The 18824-nt window shown below is 38.8% G+C and overlaps 1 protein-coding gene and 2 pseudogenes across 3 annotated transcripts in view; 2 read left to right on the forward strand and 1 right to left on the reverse strand.

Moving 5' to 3' along the window:
* The window catches only part of LOC132140709 (NACHT, LRR and PYD domains-containing protein 12-like), a 538723-nt gene that overhangs the window by 452875 nt on the left and 67024 nt on the right, over positions 1 to 18824 (reverse strand). The window lies entirely within an intron of this gene.
* LOC132129086 (SEC14-like protein 1) lies at positions 1186 to 8425 on the forward strand (annotated as a pseudogene).
* LOC132129162 (SEC14-like protein 1) lies at positions 8241 to 18222 on the forward strand (annotated as a pseudogene).

The following is an 18824-nucleotide window of genomic DNA, read 5'->3' on the forward strand; positions in this document are numbered from 1 at the left end:
GTTCCATTTTGGGACCTATTTAGTTTTCTATTTATATAAATTATTTAGGTAAGGACATTCAAGCACAAAAAACATGTGTATGATGATGATACTATTATTTATGCACTTGCTCCATCAATAACACAAAGAGCTTCAGACTGCTTCTCAGTCATTGGAAGGTGCTCTGATGAGCTTAAAATTATTTTTAAATTCTAAGAAAACAAAGTTTATAGTTTTTTCAAAGGCTCAGTCACAAGAACTTGATAACCTTAGTATTTTTACATTTGATGGTAAAATTATTGATAGGGTATCCTCTTACAAGTCTTTAGGCATTTGGATTGATGATAAGCTTTTATTCAATGTACATATTGCTAATTTAATCAGGAAGCTCAAAGTGAAGCTTGGCTTTTATTTTAGAAATAAATATAATTTTACTTTTAATGCCAAAAAGAAACTTGTAGAAGCTACCTTCCTAACTGTGCTTGATTATGGTGATATAGTATACATGCATGCAGCCTCCTCCATCTTAAAGAGCCTTGATTCAGTGTACCATGCTTCATTACATTTTATTACAAATACAAAGCTGATAATTGCATTTTATATATAGATAGTGGGTTGGACATCACTAACTATACGTAGAAAACAGCACCGTTACATGTTTATCTATAAAGCAATGCTAGGTAAAATGCTCTTCCAAGTGTTTGCTTTTTAACGTACCTCGAATTTGTACAGAACTGGGGAAAACTGCATTTTCGTATTATGCACGCTGGGCATGGAATAATTTGCAAAAAGATTTAAAACTTGATAAATGTGTGCCTATTGGTGAATTTAAAGGCACCATAAAGAGACTGGTAATTGAGTCTTGTGATTGTTTTTGTTGACAGGATATTATGTTTAAATATTGTTTTTATATGTATTTGTTGTAATTTAAAATGTGTCTTATTGTATGGCTGCTACCTTGGCCAGGTCTCTCTTGTAAAAGAGATTTTAATCTCATTGAGACTTCCTGGTTAAATAAAGGTAAATAAAATAAATTAAAAAACGTCTAGTGGTTGCCATGGTGACCATTTTACATTCCGCCATAAACAAATTATGTATTTTGGGTCATATCACCTGAACCAAACATGATATCAGAGAAAATGTGATGTCTACCTCTGTTTTGATGAGACCATATACAGCAACATAAACTGTTCAGGTGAAGAGTTAATGGTTAAATCAGCAGTGTGAGGAGGAAATAACATATCAACTATGTGTACAAATGTGAAAGCATACTGAAAAAAAAATAAATGTACTTCAAATAGCAATAGCAGTAAAATAAAATAGCAGTTTTCAAAACTGATAATAATAAGTTCCTCTTGAGCTGCTAATCAGCATATTAGACTGATTTATGATCATTTTAGATCCCTAAAGACCAGCATGTGCTGCGTTTCCTGCGTTCACGGGACTTTAATCTGGAAAAGGCCAAAGAGGCTTTGTGCCAGACGCTCACATGGAGGAAGCAGCATCAGATAGACTTCCTGTTGGACACATGGCAGTGTCCACAGCTCCTGCAGGACTACTACACAGGAGGCTGGCACCACCATGACAAAGGTCTGTCTCAACTACATGTTTACTTTGACTTTATACATGGCTGTGTGATGCATAACTAATGGAGAGCCTCATAATCCAGGATGTAAATGTTGAATAAAAAGAGTTTGAAAGTGATCAAAAAAATGCATCTGAGCGAGGTGTTTTCAATGAGGATGTATTAATATTAAAGGCGCAGAAATCTGTGTGGTTATGTGCTTGCTTGTGTGTGTATTGTGTAGATGGACGTCCTCTTTATATCCTTCGACTTGGACAAATGGACACCAAAGGTTTAGTGCGGGTGCTGGGAGAAGAGACCCTTCTGAGACATGTAAGAGTTTGACTAATTCCACATTACACAATATACTTAGTTTTGAAGCAGCTTAACAGAGTCATACTGTTATGTTTGAAACGCCTTAGCAAGTTTTAGTTCAGGGTGACATGACAATATTCACTGACCCCCTTCATCTTTGGTCCAACCTTCAGGTGCTGTCCATCAACGAGGAAGGTCTCAGACACTGTGAAGAGAACACCAAAATATTTGGAAAACCAATCAGGAACTTATTAATATATAATATATATACGTCCAAACCAGTCATGTCTGTACAGAATGGGATCAAAATGAATTTTATGACTTTGGTTCCAATTCCAACTCCACTCATCAAACTTCTAAATGGAACTGAAGTGAATAAGAATCAGTTCTTGGTGGTCACACATACTATGTGTTTAAGTGATGTCTCTACCCTGATAAGTAATGATTGCTTCTGTGTTTGTGTTGTGTAGTTGTTGGACGTGTCTGGTGGATCTGGAGGGGTTAAATATGAGACATCTGTGGAGACCAGGAATCAAAGCCTTGCTGAGGATGATAGAGCTTGTAGGAGCCAACTACCCTGAGACTCTGGGACGTCTCCTCATACTGAGAGCACCCAGAGTGTTTCCTGTGCTCTGGACTTTGGTAAACACACACAAACATAGGATTTCACATTGTGACACACTTAGCACATTGAAAGAATGTTAAAAGATACTTGACAATATTGGGAAAGACTGAGATAAGCACATACTCAGTCTTTATTTAATGTTTGTTAATTGTTCGGTCCACACACTAACCCTTCAGAGTTAAATGTCATGTTAGCGTGGGGTCTTTCTTAATTGCCAGGCTCCTGTAAATGGCATGCTTGCCTGGGCCTTTGTTAGCAGTGCTAATGAAAAACGACCCGCTGATTTCTGTTGCACCCTGTTCTCCGCTCAGGTGAGTCCATTCATCGACGAAAGAAGTTTCTCATCTATGCTGGGAATGACTACCAGGGGCCTGGAGGTCTGGTGGACTACATCAACAGAGACTTCATCCCTGACTTCTTAGGAGGAGACGCTCTGGTGAGTCTGTTGCTGGTGAGATCTGACATGTTTAAACTCTGATCGGTCGAGACACTTTCTGATACAGTGGGGTCACCGAGCTGGAGCGTCAGGCAGATCTGTGCATCATTTGTTTAAAAGAGATCGGACACGTTACACGCTCTTCTTACACCAGCAAGTTATTCTCAAATAATTATTTGCATAATTATATTTAAATATTGTTTTATGTGTGTGTATTATAAGAAGTTTGTGTCAAACAGACACTCCTCTAATGCATTTCAGTCAGTTAAACTCACTAGTATTAGTGTCCCTGTAGCTCAATTGGTAGAGCACTGCTCTGTCAAGTGCAAGGTTGGGGGTTCGCATCCCCGGGAACACGTGATAGGTAAAAATTGATAGCCTGAATGCACTGTAAGTCGCTTTGGATAAAAGCGTCTGCTAAATGCATTAATTTAATTTCATTTAATTTTAAACACTTGTGAAAAAACAACACTGTTGTATACTTTTAAAAAGAGTACTGAATTATAGATTTTAAAGGAATATACTTACAGGACACATGTATATATTCAGACAGGCATGAAAACAACCGGATGTCACTCTAATCTAACTGTGTTTCTCTTGTGTAATTCAGTGTGATGTTCCTGAGGCTGGTCTGGTTCCCAAGTCTCTGTATCGAACGGCTGAGGAGCAGGAAAACGAGGATCTTAAACTGTGGAGTGAAACCATCTACAAGAGCGCGAGTGTGTTGAAGGGAGCTCCACACGAGGTACAGCTCATCCACAGACGATACTCAACAATATACAGTTTCTGCTGTTTACTTCAGCTGTGAGAAGTTTATTACACAAACTGTATGTTGATGACTGGCGCCATCTGTGGGTCATAATAACACATGCAGCGTGAAAGTCAAATACTGTTAGTCTAGCCCTGTTAACCCCTTAACTGTCACCCCCCATTTTTTAAATGGGCATTAAAGTGCACTATCCAAACTTAATTTGCTGAAATTTATGAACACTTTGGAATATAAACCTAAGATTGGTCTCTTTTTAAAGAAGAAAATTAGCAGATTTTGGCAAAAGTTGATTTTTTTTCAAAAAGTTATAGAAGTTCAAATGCACTGCAAATAAAATGTGCTATATAAATTTTATTTTATTTTATTTATTATAAATATTTTACATAACAGGTTTTACTCTAAAATTGGTATAAAATTAAAGCCTTGTGTCTAAATAAGTTATGTTACAAATTTGAAGTTGATATGAAAAAAAATTGGGGTTCCTGTAAGATTTTATTTAGGGCGTCATACCACAAGCAGCCACTGGAAGTCAACAAAACTACTTTGAGTTTTGCTTTATTAATTTTTCTCTAGATTTCTCTTTGGATTTTAGTGCTATCTCAAAATAACCACCAAATATGAAATCCTGAGACTCAGACCTTTCCATAATATCTTAGTTGCCAAGATTATAAAATGTTTTGATTCTAGAAGACCGTAATGCATTTTGTAATATGACACTTGACCCTGCCCACTAAGGGGTAGGAGACCGCCATTCGATTTTTTAAAGTACAATTTCCATGGTAACGCAATGTCCGATTTCAAAATGGTTTTCACAGGATGAATCTTGGGCTTCTAAGCTTTCAAAGATATATGATTTATGATGAGTACTAAAAGATTTTATAGAGAAAAAGACAACAACAAAAAGAGTGCCAAGTGCCCCACAGGTGGGACGGTGACAGTTATAAAAAACAGCATATGCTGGGTAGATATTTTTGATGCTGGTTAATTCTGGTTTATGCTGATCCTTTGTTAAAAGAGCAATGATATATAAGTGTTATAACAAGTCTCAGTTATCTTAAACGCAGTACACGTAGCAAGGGCTTTTAAATAATACAATAAATAAAAAGAAAACAGATAGAATAGAAAAAGAATAGATCAAGCTAGTGTCAGAGGTCTTTTTTATGTAGAATTAGAATAGAATTAGAATAGTGAGTGCTATAAGCTAGAGGGTCAAATAAAGATGGAAGAGATGGGTTTTAAGTCGATTCTTGAAGATGGCTAAGGACTCAGCTGCTCGGATTGAGTTGGGGAGGTCATTCCTCCAGGAGGGAACATTTAAATTAAAAGTCTGTAAAAGTGACTTTGTGTTTCTTTGGGATGGCACAATCAAGCGACATTCACTTGCAGAACGCAAGCTTCTAGAGGGCACATAAGTCTGAAGTAATGAATTTAGGTAAAGGGGTGCAGAACCAGTGGTAGTTTTGTATGCAAATATTAATGTCTTGAATTTTATGCGAGCAGCTATTGGAAGCCAGTGCAAATAGATAAACAGAGGTGTGATGTGTATTCTTTTTTGGCTCATAAAAAATTAATCTTGGTGCCACATTCTGTATTAATTGTAAAGGTTTGATAGAACTGGCTGGAAGAACTGCCAAGAGGGCATTGCAATAGTCCAGCCTGGACAGAACAAGAGCTTGAACAAGGAGTTGTGCAGCATGTTCCGAAAGAAAGGGCCTGATCTTCTTGATGTTGAATAAAGCAAATCTGCAGAACTGGACAGTTTTAGCAATGTGGTCTGAGAAACTTAGAACTCGAAAGAACTCCAAGGTTTCTGGCTGTTTTTGAAGGAGTTATGGTTGATTTGCCTAACTTGATGTTGAAATTGTGATGAAATTACGGATTTGCTAGAACCACAAGCAGTTCTGTCTTGGCAAGGTTGATTTGAAGGTGATGGTCCATCATCCAGTAAGAAATATCTGTTAGACAAGCTGAGATGTGAGCAGCTACCGTCAGATCATCAGGATGGAATGAGAGGTAGAGTTGAGTGTCATCAGTATAGTAGTGGTATGAAAAGCCATGTTTCTGAATGACAGAACCTAATGATGCCATGTAGACAGAGAAGAGAATGGGTCCATGAACTGAGCCCTGAGGCACCCCAGTAGTTAGATGTTGCGACTTGGACACCTCACCTCTCCAAGATACTTTAAAGGACCTACTGTATCTGATAGGTAAGACTCAAACCACTGGAGTGCGGTTCCTGAGATGCCCTTTGTCAGTAGGGTTGACAGGAGGTTCTGGTAGTTAACGGTGTCAAAAGCAACTGACAGATCAAATGTTTTAAAAAGCATGCGAGAGTTAAACAAATTGTTAATTTTGTTATGGTAGTATGTCCTTTTAGCCGTGGAGACATTAGCAGAGAAGGAAGAGAGGCGTGACTGATACACACTAAGGTCAGTAGTATTTTTGGATTAGCGCCAAACCCTTTCAGCAGCTCTAAGCTTAGAACTGTGTTCGCGTAGAACATCAGATAACCAAGGGGCAGAAGGGGTGTTACGGGCTGGCCTGGGAGATAAGGGGCAAACAGTGTCTAAACAAGATGTAAGAGTGGAGCAGAAAGTATCAGTAGCACTGTTAGCATCAAAAGATGTTTAGGGGAAGCAAGTGAAGATGAAACCAATGCAGATAGCCGGGAGGATGAGATTGAACGTAGGTTACGTCGAAAGATGACATGTGGAGGGGTAAGTGATGTGTCAGGGACCACGTTGAGGTTAAGAATGAGGAGGAAGTGATCCGAGGTGTGCAGTGGAGTAACCAGAACATGATCAGTAGAGCAGTGTATAAATAAGGTCCAGTTAGTTACCTAATTGTTGAGTAGCAGTAGTTGACACTCGGTTGAGATCAAAATAGGCAAGCAGAGTATGGAAATCAGCATACAGAGGTTTATCTAGGTGGATGTTGGAATCCCCAAGCATAACTACAGGAGTACCATCCTCAGGAAAGGTTGAGAGCAGCACATCTAATTCATCCAAAAAGTTACCTAGTGGTCCTGGGGGTCGATAGACAACTACAAAATGTATTTTATGATGGTAAGTAACAGTAACTGAATGAGATTCAAAGGAGCTGTTAATACCCAAAGATGGTAAAGGATTAAATTCCAATCATTAGAGATGAGCAGACCAGTACCTCCACCTCTTCCAGTCAAACGGGGGGAGTGGGAAAATGAGAAATTATTGGAGAGTGCTGCAGGTGTAGCAGTGTCCTCTGGTTTGATCCAGGTCTCTGTTAGGGCCATGAGATTAAGCTTTGAATGACTAATAATAGAAGTAATGAAATCAGCTTTGTTTACAGCAGACTGGCAATTCCAGAGACCAATAGAAAAAGAAAGTAGTGTATCAGCGGACATAAGCAAAGTGTGCAGGTTGTTAAGATTGCAATGACACCATACACAGCAACATAAACTGTTCAGGTTAATGGTGAAATCAGCAGTGTGAGGAGGAAATAACTGTTTTTGAGCATATATCACAGCATTTACAATAGTCCAAATAGACTATTAATTTAATTGAATTTATTTTATTTGATAATTAACTAATATAGTCCTGTTACTTCTACTTCCTCGTGTAACTTCTAGTTTGAGATACAGCTTTGAATCCTGTTTGTAATTAAACTCTGAATGGAGCTCAGCGCTGTGTGTTATGAATTATGAAATAATCACTTGATTTGTTTCCAGGTGCTGATCGAGATTACAGAAGTATCGTCTGTCATTACGTGGGACTTTGATGTGTGTAAAGGAGACGTGATCTTCAACATCTATCACTCCAGAAGAGCTCCTCAGCCAATTAAAAGAGACGGTCTGAGCGCACACAACCTCGCCTGTCCCGCCGGAAACAACGTCCAGCTGATCGACAGATCCTGGATGCTGGGACAAGACTACAGCATGGTGGAGACGGCCCTGAGCTGCCGAGAGGGAGAGAGCGTACAGGTGCGGAGTCTCATGAAACCTGTCAGAACATCAACATGGCTCATATTTCACTACAAAACACACTGATCAGAAGATGAGACACACTTCTTTCTGCTCTGATTCTTTTCCTCTGATCCACATCTGTCCCCTCAGGGATCTCATGTGACGCGCTGGCCTGGGTTCTACATCCTGCAGTGGCGTCTTTACAGCAGCCCATCATGCACTTCTTCCAGTCGGCCGCGTGTAGATGATGTTCTGGCCTCTCTGCAGGTCTCCTCACACAAATGCAGAGTCATGTATTTCACAGAGGTGCTGCGCTCCACTGACTTCAGGTCAGTATCATTACACCACAAAGTGCTTAGCATTAAAACACCATTAACTGAAAAAGCACACCTTCTCAAAATATGATCTGGACATCCGGATGTTTTCTGTAAAGGCGTGTGTGTGTGTGTGTGTTTGTATCAGGGGCTCCATGAGCAGCCTGGAGTCGAGTCACAGCGCTTTCTCTCTGCTCAGTGCCGCCACCAGCTCCTCCAACCAATCACAGACAGAGTCAAGCGTCTCAAGATAGCAGGAAAACAAGATGCTTCTGTGACTGTAGCTCTGCAGGAAATGATGAAGGATCATGTGACGCAGTGAAACAGAGTGAAACATCAAAACACAACAAACGTCTGCATGAGTGCTGATCTTTATCATCAAAAACTGCAGGCTTGATGTAAATTATGTGTGTTTATGTATATTGTTACAAATACATTTGTAAATGTTGTTAAAAAAAATAAAATAAAGAAACAAAATAAAAACTTACATTTCAAGCATCAATTGTGAAACAAAATGAAATAAATTATTTTTATATAAAAATAGGTCATATAGTATACATAGTGTGTATTTTCATAAAATCTCCTCAAAATTCAAAATAAAAACTGTATTACACTGATTTTCCAAAAAAAAAAAAAAACTTACTTTTCAAGGATCAAGTCTGACCCAAAAGTGAAGGAACTCAGTCAAATTTATTTTAATAGAAAAAGTAGCTCATATAAAGGTTATAAATATTGTGTAGTATATCCCAGGTAAATGTACGGTTAAAACAGTTTTTTATTTGAAATTAAACTCCTTTCAATCTGGTTTTAGAACTGGCCATAGTACCATTACTGCCTCTACGGTAGTGATAAATGACATTATTGGTGCCCTGGATAAAAAACAGCACTGCACAGCCTTATTTGTGGATTTATCCAATGCATTTGATTTAGTGGATCATAAATTGCTGCTAAATAAACTTAGCAGTGTTGGTTTCGGGCCAGGGATGTTGAACTGGTTTAGAAATTGCTTGGTAGAGCGGACTCAGCATGTTCATGTGGAGGATCTCAAAACAGATTTTCTTGATGGATCTAAAGGGGTTCCCCCGGGTTCCATTTTGGGACCTATTTAGTTTTCTATTTATATAAATTATTTAGGTAAGGACATTCAAGCACAAAAAACATGTGTATGATGATGATACTATTATTTATGCACTTGCTCCATCAATAACACAAAGAGCTTCAGACTGCTTCTCAGTCATTGGAAGGTGCTCTGATGAGCTTAAAATTATTTTTTAAATTCTAAGAAAACAAAGTTTATAGTTTTCTCAAAGGCTCAGTCACAAGAACTTGATAACCTTAGTATTTTTACATTTGATGGTAAAATTATTGAAAGGGTATCCTCTTACAAGTGTTTAGGCATTTGGATTGATGATAAGCTTTTATTCAATGTACATATTGCTAATTTAATCAGGAAGCTCAAAGTGAAGCTTGGCTTTTATTTTAGAAATAAATATAATTTTACTTTTAATGCCAAAAAGAAACTTGTAGAAGCTACCTTCCTAACTGTGCTTGATTATGGTGATATAGTATACATGCATGCAGCCTCCTCCATCTTAAAGAGCCTTGATTCAGTGTACCATGCTTCATTACATTTTATTACAAATACAAAATTCCGTACTGATAATTGCATTTTATATATAGATAGTGGGTTGGACATCACTAACTATACGTAGAAAACAGCACCGTTACATGTTTATCTATAAAGCAATGCTAGGTAAACTTCATTTTATCTCTGTACCCTCCTTTGTCTTAGTTCTGGCAGTTACCAGCTATGCTCTTCCAAGTGTTTGCTTTTTAACGTACCTCGAATTTGTACAGAACTGGGGAAAACTGCATTTTCGTATTATGCACGCTGGGCATGGAATAATTTGCAAAAAGATTTAAAACTTGATAAATTTGTGCCTATTGGTGAATTTAAAGGCACCATAAAGAGACTGGTAATTGAGTCTTGTGATTGTTTTTGTTGACAGGATATTATGTTTAAATATTGTTTTTATATGTATTTGTTGTAATTTAAAATGTGTCTTATTGTATGGCTGCTACCTTGGCCAGGTCTCTCTTGTAAAAGAGATTTTAATCTCATTGAGACTTCCTGGTTAAATAAAGGTAAATAAAATAAATTAAAAAACGTCTAGTGGTTGCCATGGTGACCATTTTACATTCCGCCATAAACAAATTATGTATTTTGGGTCATATCACCTGAACCAAACATGATATCAGAGAAAATGTGATGTCTACCTCTGTTTTGATGAGACTGTATACAGCAACATAAACTGTTCAGGTGAAGAGTTAATGGTTAAATCAGCAGTGTGAGGAGGACATACCATATCAACTATGTGTACAAATGTGAAAGCATACTGAAAAAAAATAAATGTACTTCAAATAGCAATAGCAGTAAAATAAAATAGCAGTTTTCAAAACTGATAATAATAAGTTCCTCTTGAGCTGCTAATCAGCATATTAGACTGATTTATGATCACTTTAGAATCAGAAAGAGAATCAGAAAGAGCTTTATTGCCAAGTATGCTTGCGCATACAAGGAATTTGTTTTAGTGACATAAGCTTCCAGTAAACAGAGACAACAACACACAGACAAAAAAAAAAAAAAAATTACAGGAGAATTACAAATTGGCAAATAAATAAGTGTATAAACAATTGTGCTATAAATGATAATGGAATAGGATTGAGTGAGATGCAGGAATGTTCTAGGATGGAGGGGTAACAAATAAATAAGGATATTGCACATTTTTGCATAAGCATACGTTTAAGTGGGAAACATTTAACTGTTCATGAGGTAGATTGCCTGGGGGAAGAAACTATTCTTGTGCCTTGCTGTTCTTGTATTTGCGGCTCTGAGGCGCCGGCCAGATGGCAAAAGTTCAAAGATGGGGTGACTTGGATGTGAGGGATCCAGAGTGATTTTCTGAGTCCTTTTCCTCACTCTGGATGTGTACAGTTCTTGGAGGGTGGGCAGGGGAGCACCAATAATCCTTTCAGCAGTCCGAACAGTTCTCTGTAGTCTTCTGATATCTGATTTTGTAGCTGAACCAAACCAGACAGTAATTGAAGTACACAGGACTGACTCAATGACGGCTGAGTAGAACTGTTTCAGCAGATCTACTCAGCCGTTTTTAGATCTTTTAGATCCCTAAAGACCAGCATGTGCTGCGTTTCCTGCGTTCACGGGACTTTAATCTGGAAAAGGCCAAAGAGGCTTTGTGCCAGACGCTCACATGGAGGAAGCAGCATCAGATAGACTTCCTGTTGGACACATGGCAGTGTCCACAGCTCCTGCAGGACTACTACACAGGAGGCTGGCACCACCATGACAAAGGTCTGTCTCAACTACATGTTTACTTTGACTTTATACATGGCTGTGTGATGCATAACTAATGGAGAGCCTCATAATCCAGGATGTAAATGTTGAATAAAAAGAGTTTGAAAGTGATCAAAAAAATGCATCTGAGCGAGGTGTTTTCAATGAGGATGTATTAATATTAAAGGCGCAGAAATCTGTGTGGTTATGTGCTTGCTTGTGTGTGTATTGTGTAGATGGACGTCCTCTTTATATCCTTCGAATTGGACAAATGGACACCAAAGGTTTAGTGCGGGTGCTGGGAGAAGAGACCCTTCTGAGACATGTAAGAGTTTGACTAATTCCACATTACACAATATACTTAGTTTTGAAGCAGCTTAACAGAGTCATACTGTTATGTTTGAAACGCCTTAGCAAGTTTTAGTTCAGGGTGACATGACAATATTCACTGACCCCCTTCATCTTTGGTCCAACCTTCAGGTGCTGTCCATCAACGAGGAAGGTCTCAGACACTGTGAAGAGAACACCAAAATATTTGGAAAACCAATCAGGTACTTATGAATACATGTCCAAACCAGTCATGTCTGTACAGAATGGGATCAAAATGAATTTTATGACTTTGGTTCCAATTCCAACTCCACTCATCAAACTTCTAAATGGAACTGAAGTGAATAAGAATCGGTTCTTGGTGGTCACACATACTATGTGTTTAAGTGATGTCTCTACCCTGATAAGTAATGATTGCTTCTGTGTTTGTGTTGTGTAGTTGTTGGACGTGTCTGGTGGATCTGGAGGGGTTAAATATGAGACATCTGTGGAGACCAGGAATCAAAGCCTTGCTGAGGATGATAGAGCTTGTAGGAGCCAACTACCCTGAGACTCTGGGACGTCTCCTCATACTGAGAGCACCCAGAGTGTTTCCTGTGCTCTGGACTTTGGTAAACACACACAAACATAGGATTTCACATTGTGACACACTTAGCACATTGAAAGAATGTTAAAAGATACTTGACGATATTGGGAAAGACTGAGATAAGCACATACTCAGTCTTTATTTAATGTTTGTTAATTGTTCGGTCCACACACTAACCCTTCAGAGTTAAATGTCATGTTAGCGTGGGGTCTTTCTTAATTGCCAGGCTCCTGTAAATGGCATGCTTGCCTGGGCCTTTGTTAGCAGTGCTAATGAAAAACGACCCGCTGATTTCTGTTGCACCCTGTTCTCCGCTCAGGTGAGTCCATTCATCTACGAAAGAAGTTTCTCATCTATGCTGGGAATGACTACCAGGGGCCTGGAGGTCTGGTGGACTACATCAACAGAGACTTCATCCCTGACTTCTTAGGAGGAGACGCTCTGGTGAGTCTGTTGCTGGTGAGATCTGACATGTTTAAACTCTGATCGGTCGAGACACTTTCTGATACAGTGGGGTCACCGAGCTGGAGCGTCAGGCAGATCTGTGCATCATTTGTTTAAAAGAGATCGGACGCGTTACACGCTCTTCTTACACCAGCAAGTTATTCTCAAATAATTATTTGCATAATTATATTTAAATATTGTTTTATGTGTGTGTATTATAAGAAGTTTGTGTCAAACAGACACTCCTCTAATGCATTTCAGTCAGTTAAACTCACTAGTATTAGTGTCCCTGTAGCTCAATTGGTAGAGCACTGCTCTGTCAAGTGCAAGGTTGGGGGTTCGCATCCCCGGGAACACGTGATAGGTAAAAATTGATAGCCTGAATGCACTGTAAGTCGCTTTGGATAAAAGCGTCTGCTAAATGCATGAATTTAATTTCATTTAATTTTAAACAATTGTGAAAAAACAACACTGTTGTATACTTTTAAAAAGAGTACTGAATTATAGATTTTAAAGGAATATACTTACAGGACACATGTATATATTCAGACAGGCATGAAAACAACCGGATGTCACTCTAATCTAACTGTGTTTCTCTTGTGTAATTCAGTGTGATGTTCCTGAGGCTGGTCTGGTTCCCAAGTCTCTGTATCGAACGGCTGAGGAGCAGGAAAACGAGGATCTTAAACTGTGGAGTGAAACCATCTACAAGAGCGCGAGTGTGTTGAAGGGAGCTCCACACGAGGTACAGCTCATCCACAGACGATACTCAACAATATACAGTTTCTGCTGTTTACTTCAGCTGTGAGAAGTTTATTACACAAACTGTATGTTGATGACTGGCGCCATCTGTGGGTCATAATAACACATGCAGCGTGAAAGTCAAATACTGTTAGTCTAGCCCTGTTAACCCCTTAACTGTCACCCCCCATTTTTTAAATGGGCATTAAAGTGCACTATCCAAACTTAATTTGCTGAAATTTATGAACACTTTGGAATATAAACCTAAGATTGATCTCTTTTTAAAGAAGAAAATTAGCAGATTTTGGCAAAAGTTGATTTTTTTTCAAAAAGTTATAGAAGTTCAAATGCACTGCAAATAAAATGTGCTATATAAATTTTATTTTATTTTATTTATTATAAATATTTTACATAACAGGTTTTACTCTAAAATTGGTATAAAATTAAAGCCTTGTGTCTAAATAAGTTATGTTACAAATTTGAAGTTGATATGAAAAAAAATTGGGGTTCCTGTAAGATTTTATTTAGGGCGTCATACCACAAGCAGCCACTGGAAGTCAACAAAACTACTTTGAGTTTTGCTTTATTAATTTTTCTCTAGATTTCTCTTTGGATTTTAGTGCTATCTCAAAATAACCACCAAATATGAAATCCTGAGACTCAGACCTTTCCATAATATCTTAGTTGCCAAGATTATAAAATGTTTTGATTCTAGAAGACCGTAATGCATTTTGTAATATGACACTTGACCCTGCCCACTAAGGGGGAGGAGACCGCCATTCGATTTTTTAAAGTACAATTTCCATGGTAACGCAATGTCCGATTTCAAAATGGTTTTCACAGGATGAATCTTGGGCTTCTAAGCTTTCAAAGATATATGATTTATGATGAGTACTAAAAGATTTTATAGAGAAAAAGACAACAACAAAAAGAGTGCCAAGTGCCCCACAGGTGGGACGGTGACAGTTATAAAAAACAGCATATGCTGGGTAGATATTTTTGATGCTGGTTAATTCTGGTTTATGCTGATCCTTTGTTAAAAGAGCAATGATATATAAGTGTTATAACAAGTCTCAGTTATCTTAAACGCAGTACACGTAGCAAGGGCTTTTAAATAATACAATAAATAAAAAGAAAACAGATAGAATAGAAAAAGAATAGATCAAGCTAGTGTCAGAGGTCTTTTTTATGTAGAATTAGAATAGAATTAGAATAGTGAGTGCTATAAGCTAGAGGGTCAAATAAAGATGGAAGAGATGGGTTTTAAGTCGATTCTTGAAGATGGCTAAGGACTCAGCTGCTCGGATTGAGTTGGGGAGGTCATTCCTCCAGGAGGGAACATTTAAATTAAAAGTCTGTAAAAGTGACTTTGTGTTTCTTTGGGATGGCACAATCAAGCGACATTCACTTGCAGAACGCAAGCTTCTAGAGGGCACATAAGTCTGAAGTAATGAATTTAGGTAAAGGGGTGCAGAGCCAGTGGTAGTTTTGTATGCAAACATTAATGTCTTGAATTTTATGCGAGCAGCTATTGGAAGCCAGTGCAAATAGATAAACAGAGGTGTGACGTGTATTCTTTTTTGGCTCATAAAAAATTAATCTTGGTGCCACATTCTGTATTAATTGTAAAGGTTTGATAGAACTGGCTGGAAGAACTGCCAAGAGGGCATTGCAATAGTCCAGCCTGGACAGAACAAGAGCTTGAACAAGGAGTTGTGCAGCATGTTCCGAAAGAAAGGGCTTGATCTTCTTGATGTTGAATAAAGCAAATCTACAAAACTGGACAGTTTTAGCAATGTGGTCTGAGAAACTTAGAACTCGAAAGAACTCCAAGGTTTCTGGCTGTTTTTTAAGGAGTTATGGTTGATTTGCCTAACTTGATGTTGAAATTGTGATGAAATTACGGATTTGCTAGAACCACAAGCAGTTCTGTCTTGGCAAGGTTGATTTGAAGGTGATGGTCCATCATCCAGGAAGAAATGTCTGTTAGACAAGCTGAGATGCGAGCAGCTACCGTCAGATCATCAGGATGGAATGAGAGGTAGAGTTGGATGTCATCAGCATAGCAGTGGTATGAAAAGCCATGTTTCTGTGTGACAGAACCTAATGATGCCATGTAGACAGAGAAGAGAATGGGTCCATGAACTGAGCCCTGAGGCACCCCAGTAGTTAGATGTTGCGACTTGGACACCTCACCTCTCCAAGATACTTTAAAGGACCTACTGTATCTGATAGGTAAGACTCAAACCACTGGAGTGCGGTTCCTGAGATGCCCTTTGTCAGTAGGGTTGACAGGAGGTTCTGGTAGTTAACGGTGTCAAAAGCAACTGACAGATCAAATGTTTTAAAAAGCATGCGAGAGTTAAACAAATTGTTAATTTTGTTATGGTAGTATGTCCTTTTAGCCGTGGAGACATTAGCAGAGAAGGAAGAGAGGCGTGACTGATACACACTAAGGTCAGTAGTATTTTTGGATTAGCGCCAAACCCTTTCAGCAGCTCTAAGCTTAGAACGGTGTTTGCGAAGAACGTCAGATAACCAAGGGGCAGAAGGGGTGTTACGGGCTGGCCTGGGAGATAAGGGGCAAACAGTGTCTAAACAAGATGTAAGAGTGGAGCAGAAAGTATCAGTAGCACTGTTAGCATCAAAAGATGTTTAGGGGAAGCAAGTGAAGATGAAACCAATGCAGATAGCCGGGAGGATGAGATTGAACGTAGGTTACGTCGAAAGATGACATGTGGAGGGGTAAGTGATGTGTCAGGGACCATGTTGAGGTTAAGAGTGAGGAGGAAGTGATCCGACGTGTGCAGTGGAGTAACCAGTACATGATCAGTAGAGCAGTGTCGTGTATAAATAAGGTCCAGTTAGTTACCTAATTGTTGAGTAGCAGTAGTTGACACTCGGTTGAGATCAAAATAGGCAAGCAGAGTATGGAAATCAGCAAACAGAGGTTTATCTAGATGGATGTTGGAATCCCCAAGCATAACTACAGGAGTACCATCCTCAGGAAAGGTTGAGAGCAGCACATCTAATTCATCCAAAAAGTTACCTAGTGGTCCTGGGGGTCGATAGACAACTACAAAATGTATTTTATGATGGTAAGTAACAGTAACTGAATGAGATTCAAAGGAGCTGTTAATACCCAAAGATGGTAAAGGATTAAATTCCAATCATTAGAGATGAGCAGACCAGTACCTCCACCTCTTCCAGTCAAACGGGGGGAGTGGGAAAATGAGAAATTATTGGAGAGTGCTGCAGGTGTAGCAGTGTCCTCTGGTTTGATCCAGGTCTCTGTTAGGGCCATGAGATTAAGCTTTGAATGACTAATAATAGAAGTAATGAAATCAGCTTTGTTTACAGCAGACTGGCAATTCCAGAGACCAATAGAAAAAGAAAGTAGTGTATCAGCAGACATAAGCAAAGTGTGCAGGTTGTTAAGATTGCAATGACACCATACACAGCAACATAAACTGTTCAGGTTAATGGTGAAATCAGCAGTGTGAGGAGGAAATAACTGTTTTTGAGCATATATCACAGCATTTACAATAGTCCAAATAGACTATTAATTTAATTGAATTTATTTTATTTGATAATTAACTAATATAGTCCTGTTACTTCTACTTCCTCGTGTAACTTCTAGTTTGAGATACAGCTTTGAATCCTGTTTGTAATTAAACTCTGAATGGAGCTCAGCGCTGTGTGTTATGAATTATGAAATAATCACTTGATTTGTGTCCAGGTGCTGATCGAGATTACAGAAGTATCGTCTGTCATTACGTGGGACTTTGATGTGTGTAAAGGAGACGTGATCTTCAACATCTATCACTCCAGAAGAGCTCCTCAGCCAATTAAAAGAGACGGTCTGAGCGCACACAACCTCGCCTGTCCCGCCGGAAACAACGTCCAGCTGATCGACAGATCCTGGATGCTGGGACAAGACTACAGCATGGTGGAGACGGCCCTGAGCTGCCGAGAGGGAGAGAGCGTACAGGTGCGGAGTCTCATGAAACCTGTCAGAACATCAACATGGCTCATATTTCACTACAAAACACACTGATCAGAAGATGAGACACACTTCTTTCTGCTCTGATTCTCTTCCTCTGATCCACATCTGTCCCCTCAGGGATCTCATGTGACGCGCTGGCCTGGGTTCTACATCCTGCAGTGGCGTCTTTACAGCAGCCCATCATGCACTTCTTCCAGTCGGCCGCGTGTAGATGATGTTCTGGCCTCTCTGCAGGTCTCCTCACACAAATGCAGAGTCATGTATTTCACAGAGGTGCTGCGCTCCACTGACTTCAGGTCAGTATCATTACACCACAAAGTGCTTAGCATTAAAACACCATTAACTGAAAAAGCACACATTCTCAAAATATGATCTGGACATCCGGATGTTTTCTGTAAAGGCGTGTGTGTGTGTGTGTGTTTGTATCAGGGGCTCCATGAGCAGCCTGGAGTCGAGTCACAGCGCTTTCTCTCTGCTCAGTGCCGCCACCAGCTCCTCCAACCAATCACAGACAGAGTCAAGCGTCTCAAGATAGCAGGAAATCAAGATGCTTCTGTGACTGTAGCTCTGCAGGAAATGATGAAGGATCATGTGACGCAGTGAAACAGAGTGAAACATCAAAACACAACAAACGTCTGCATGAGTGCTGATCTTTATCATCAAAAACTGCAGGCTTGATGTAAATTATGTGTGTTTATGTATATTGTTACAAATACATTTGTAAATGTTGTTAAAAAAATAAAATAAAGAAACAAAATAAAAACTTACATTTCAAGCATCAATTGTGAAACAAAATGAAATAAATTATTTTTATATAAAAATAGGTCATATAGTATACATAGTGTGTATTTTCATAAAATCTCCTCAAAATTCAAAATAAAAACTGTATTACACTGATTTTCCAAAAAAAAAAAAAACTTACTTTTCAAGGATCAAGTCTGACCCAAAAGTGAAGGAACTCAGTCAAATTTATTTTAATAGAAAAAGTAGCTCATATAAAGGTTATAAATATTGTGTAGTATATCCCAGGTAAATGTACGGTTAAAACAGTTTTTTATTTGAAATTAACTTCCCTTCAATCTGGTTTTAGAACTGGCCATAGTACCATTACTGCCTCTACGGTAGTGATAAATGACATTATTGGTGCCCTGGATAAAAAACAGCACTGCACAGCCTTATTTGTGGATTTATCCAATGCATTTGATTTAGTGGATCATAAATTGCTGCTAAATAAACTTAGCAGTGTTGGTTTCGGGCCAGGGATGTTGAACTGGTTTAGAAATTGCTTGGTAGAGCGGACTCAGCATGTTCATGTGGAGGATCTCAAAACAGATTTTCTTGATGGATCTAAAGGGGTTCAAAGAGCTTCAGACTGCTTCTCAGTCATTGGAAGGTGCTCTGATGAGCTTAAAATTATTTTTAA

This window comes from Carassius carassius, chromosome 1, assembly GCF_963082965.1.
Source record: "Carassius carassius chromosome 1, fCarCar2.1, whole genome shotgun sequence".
Taxonomy (NCBI): Eukaryota; Metazoa; Chordata; class Actinopteri; order Cypriniformes; family Cyprinidae; genus Carassius; species Carassius carassius.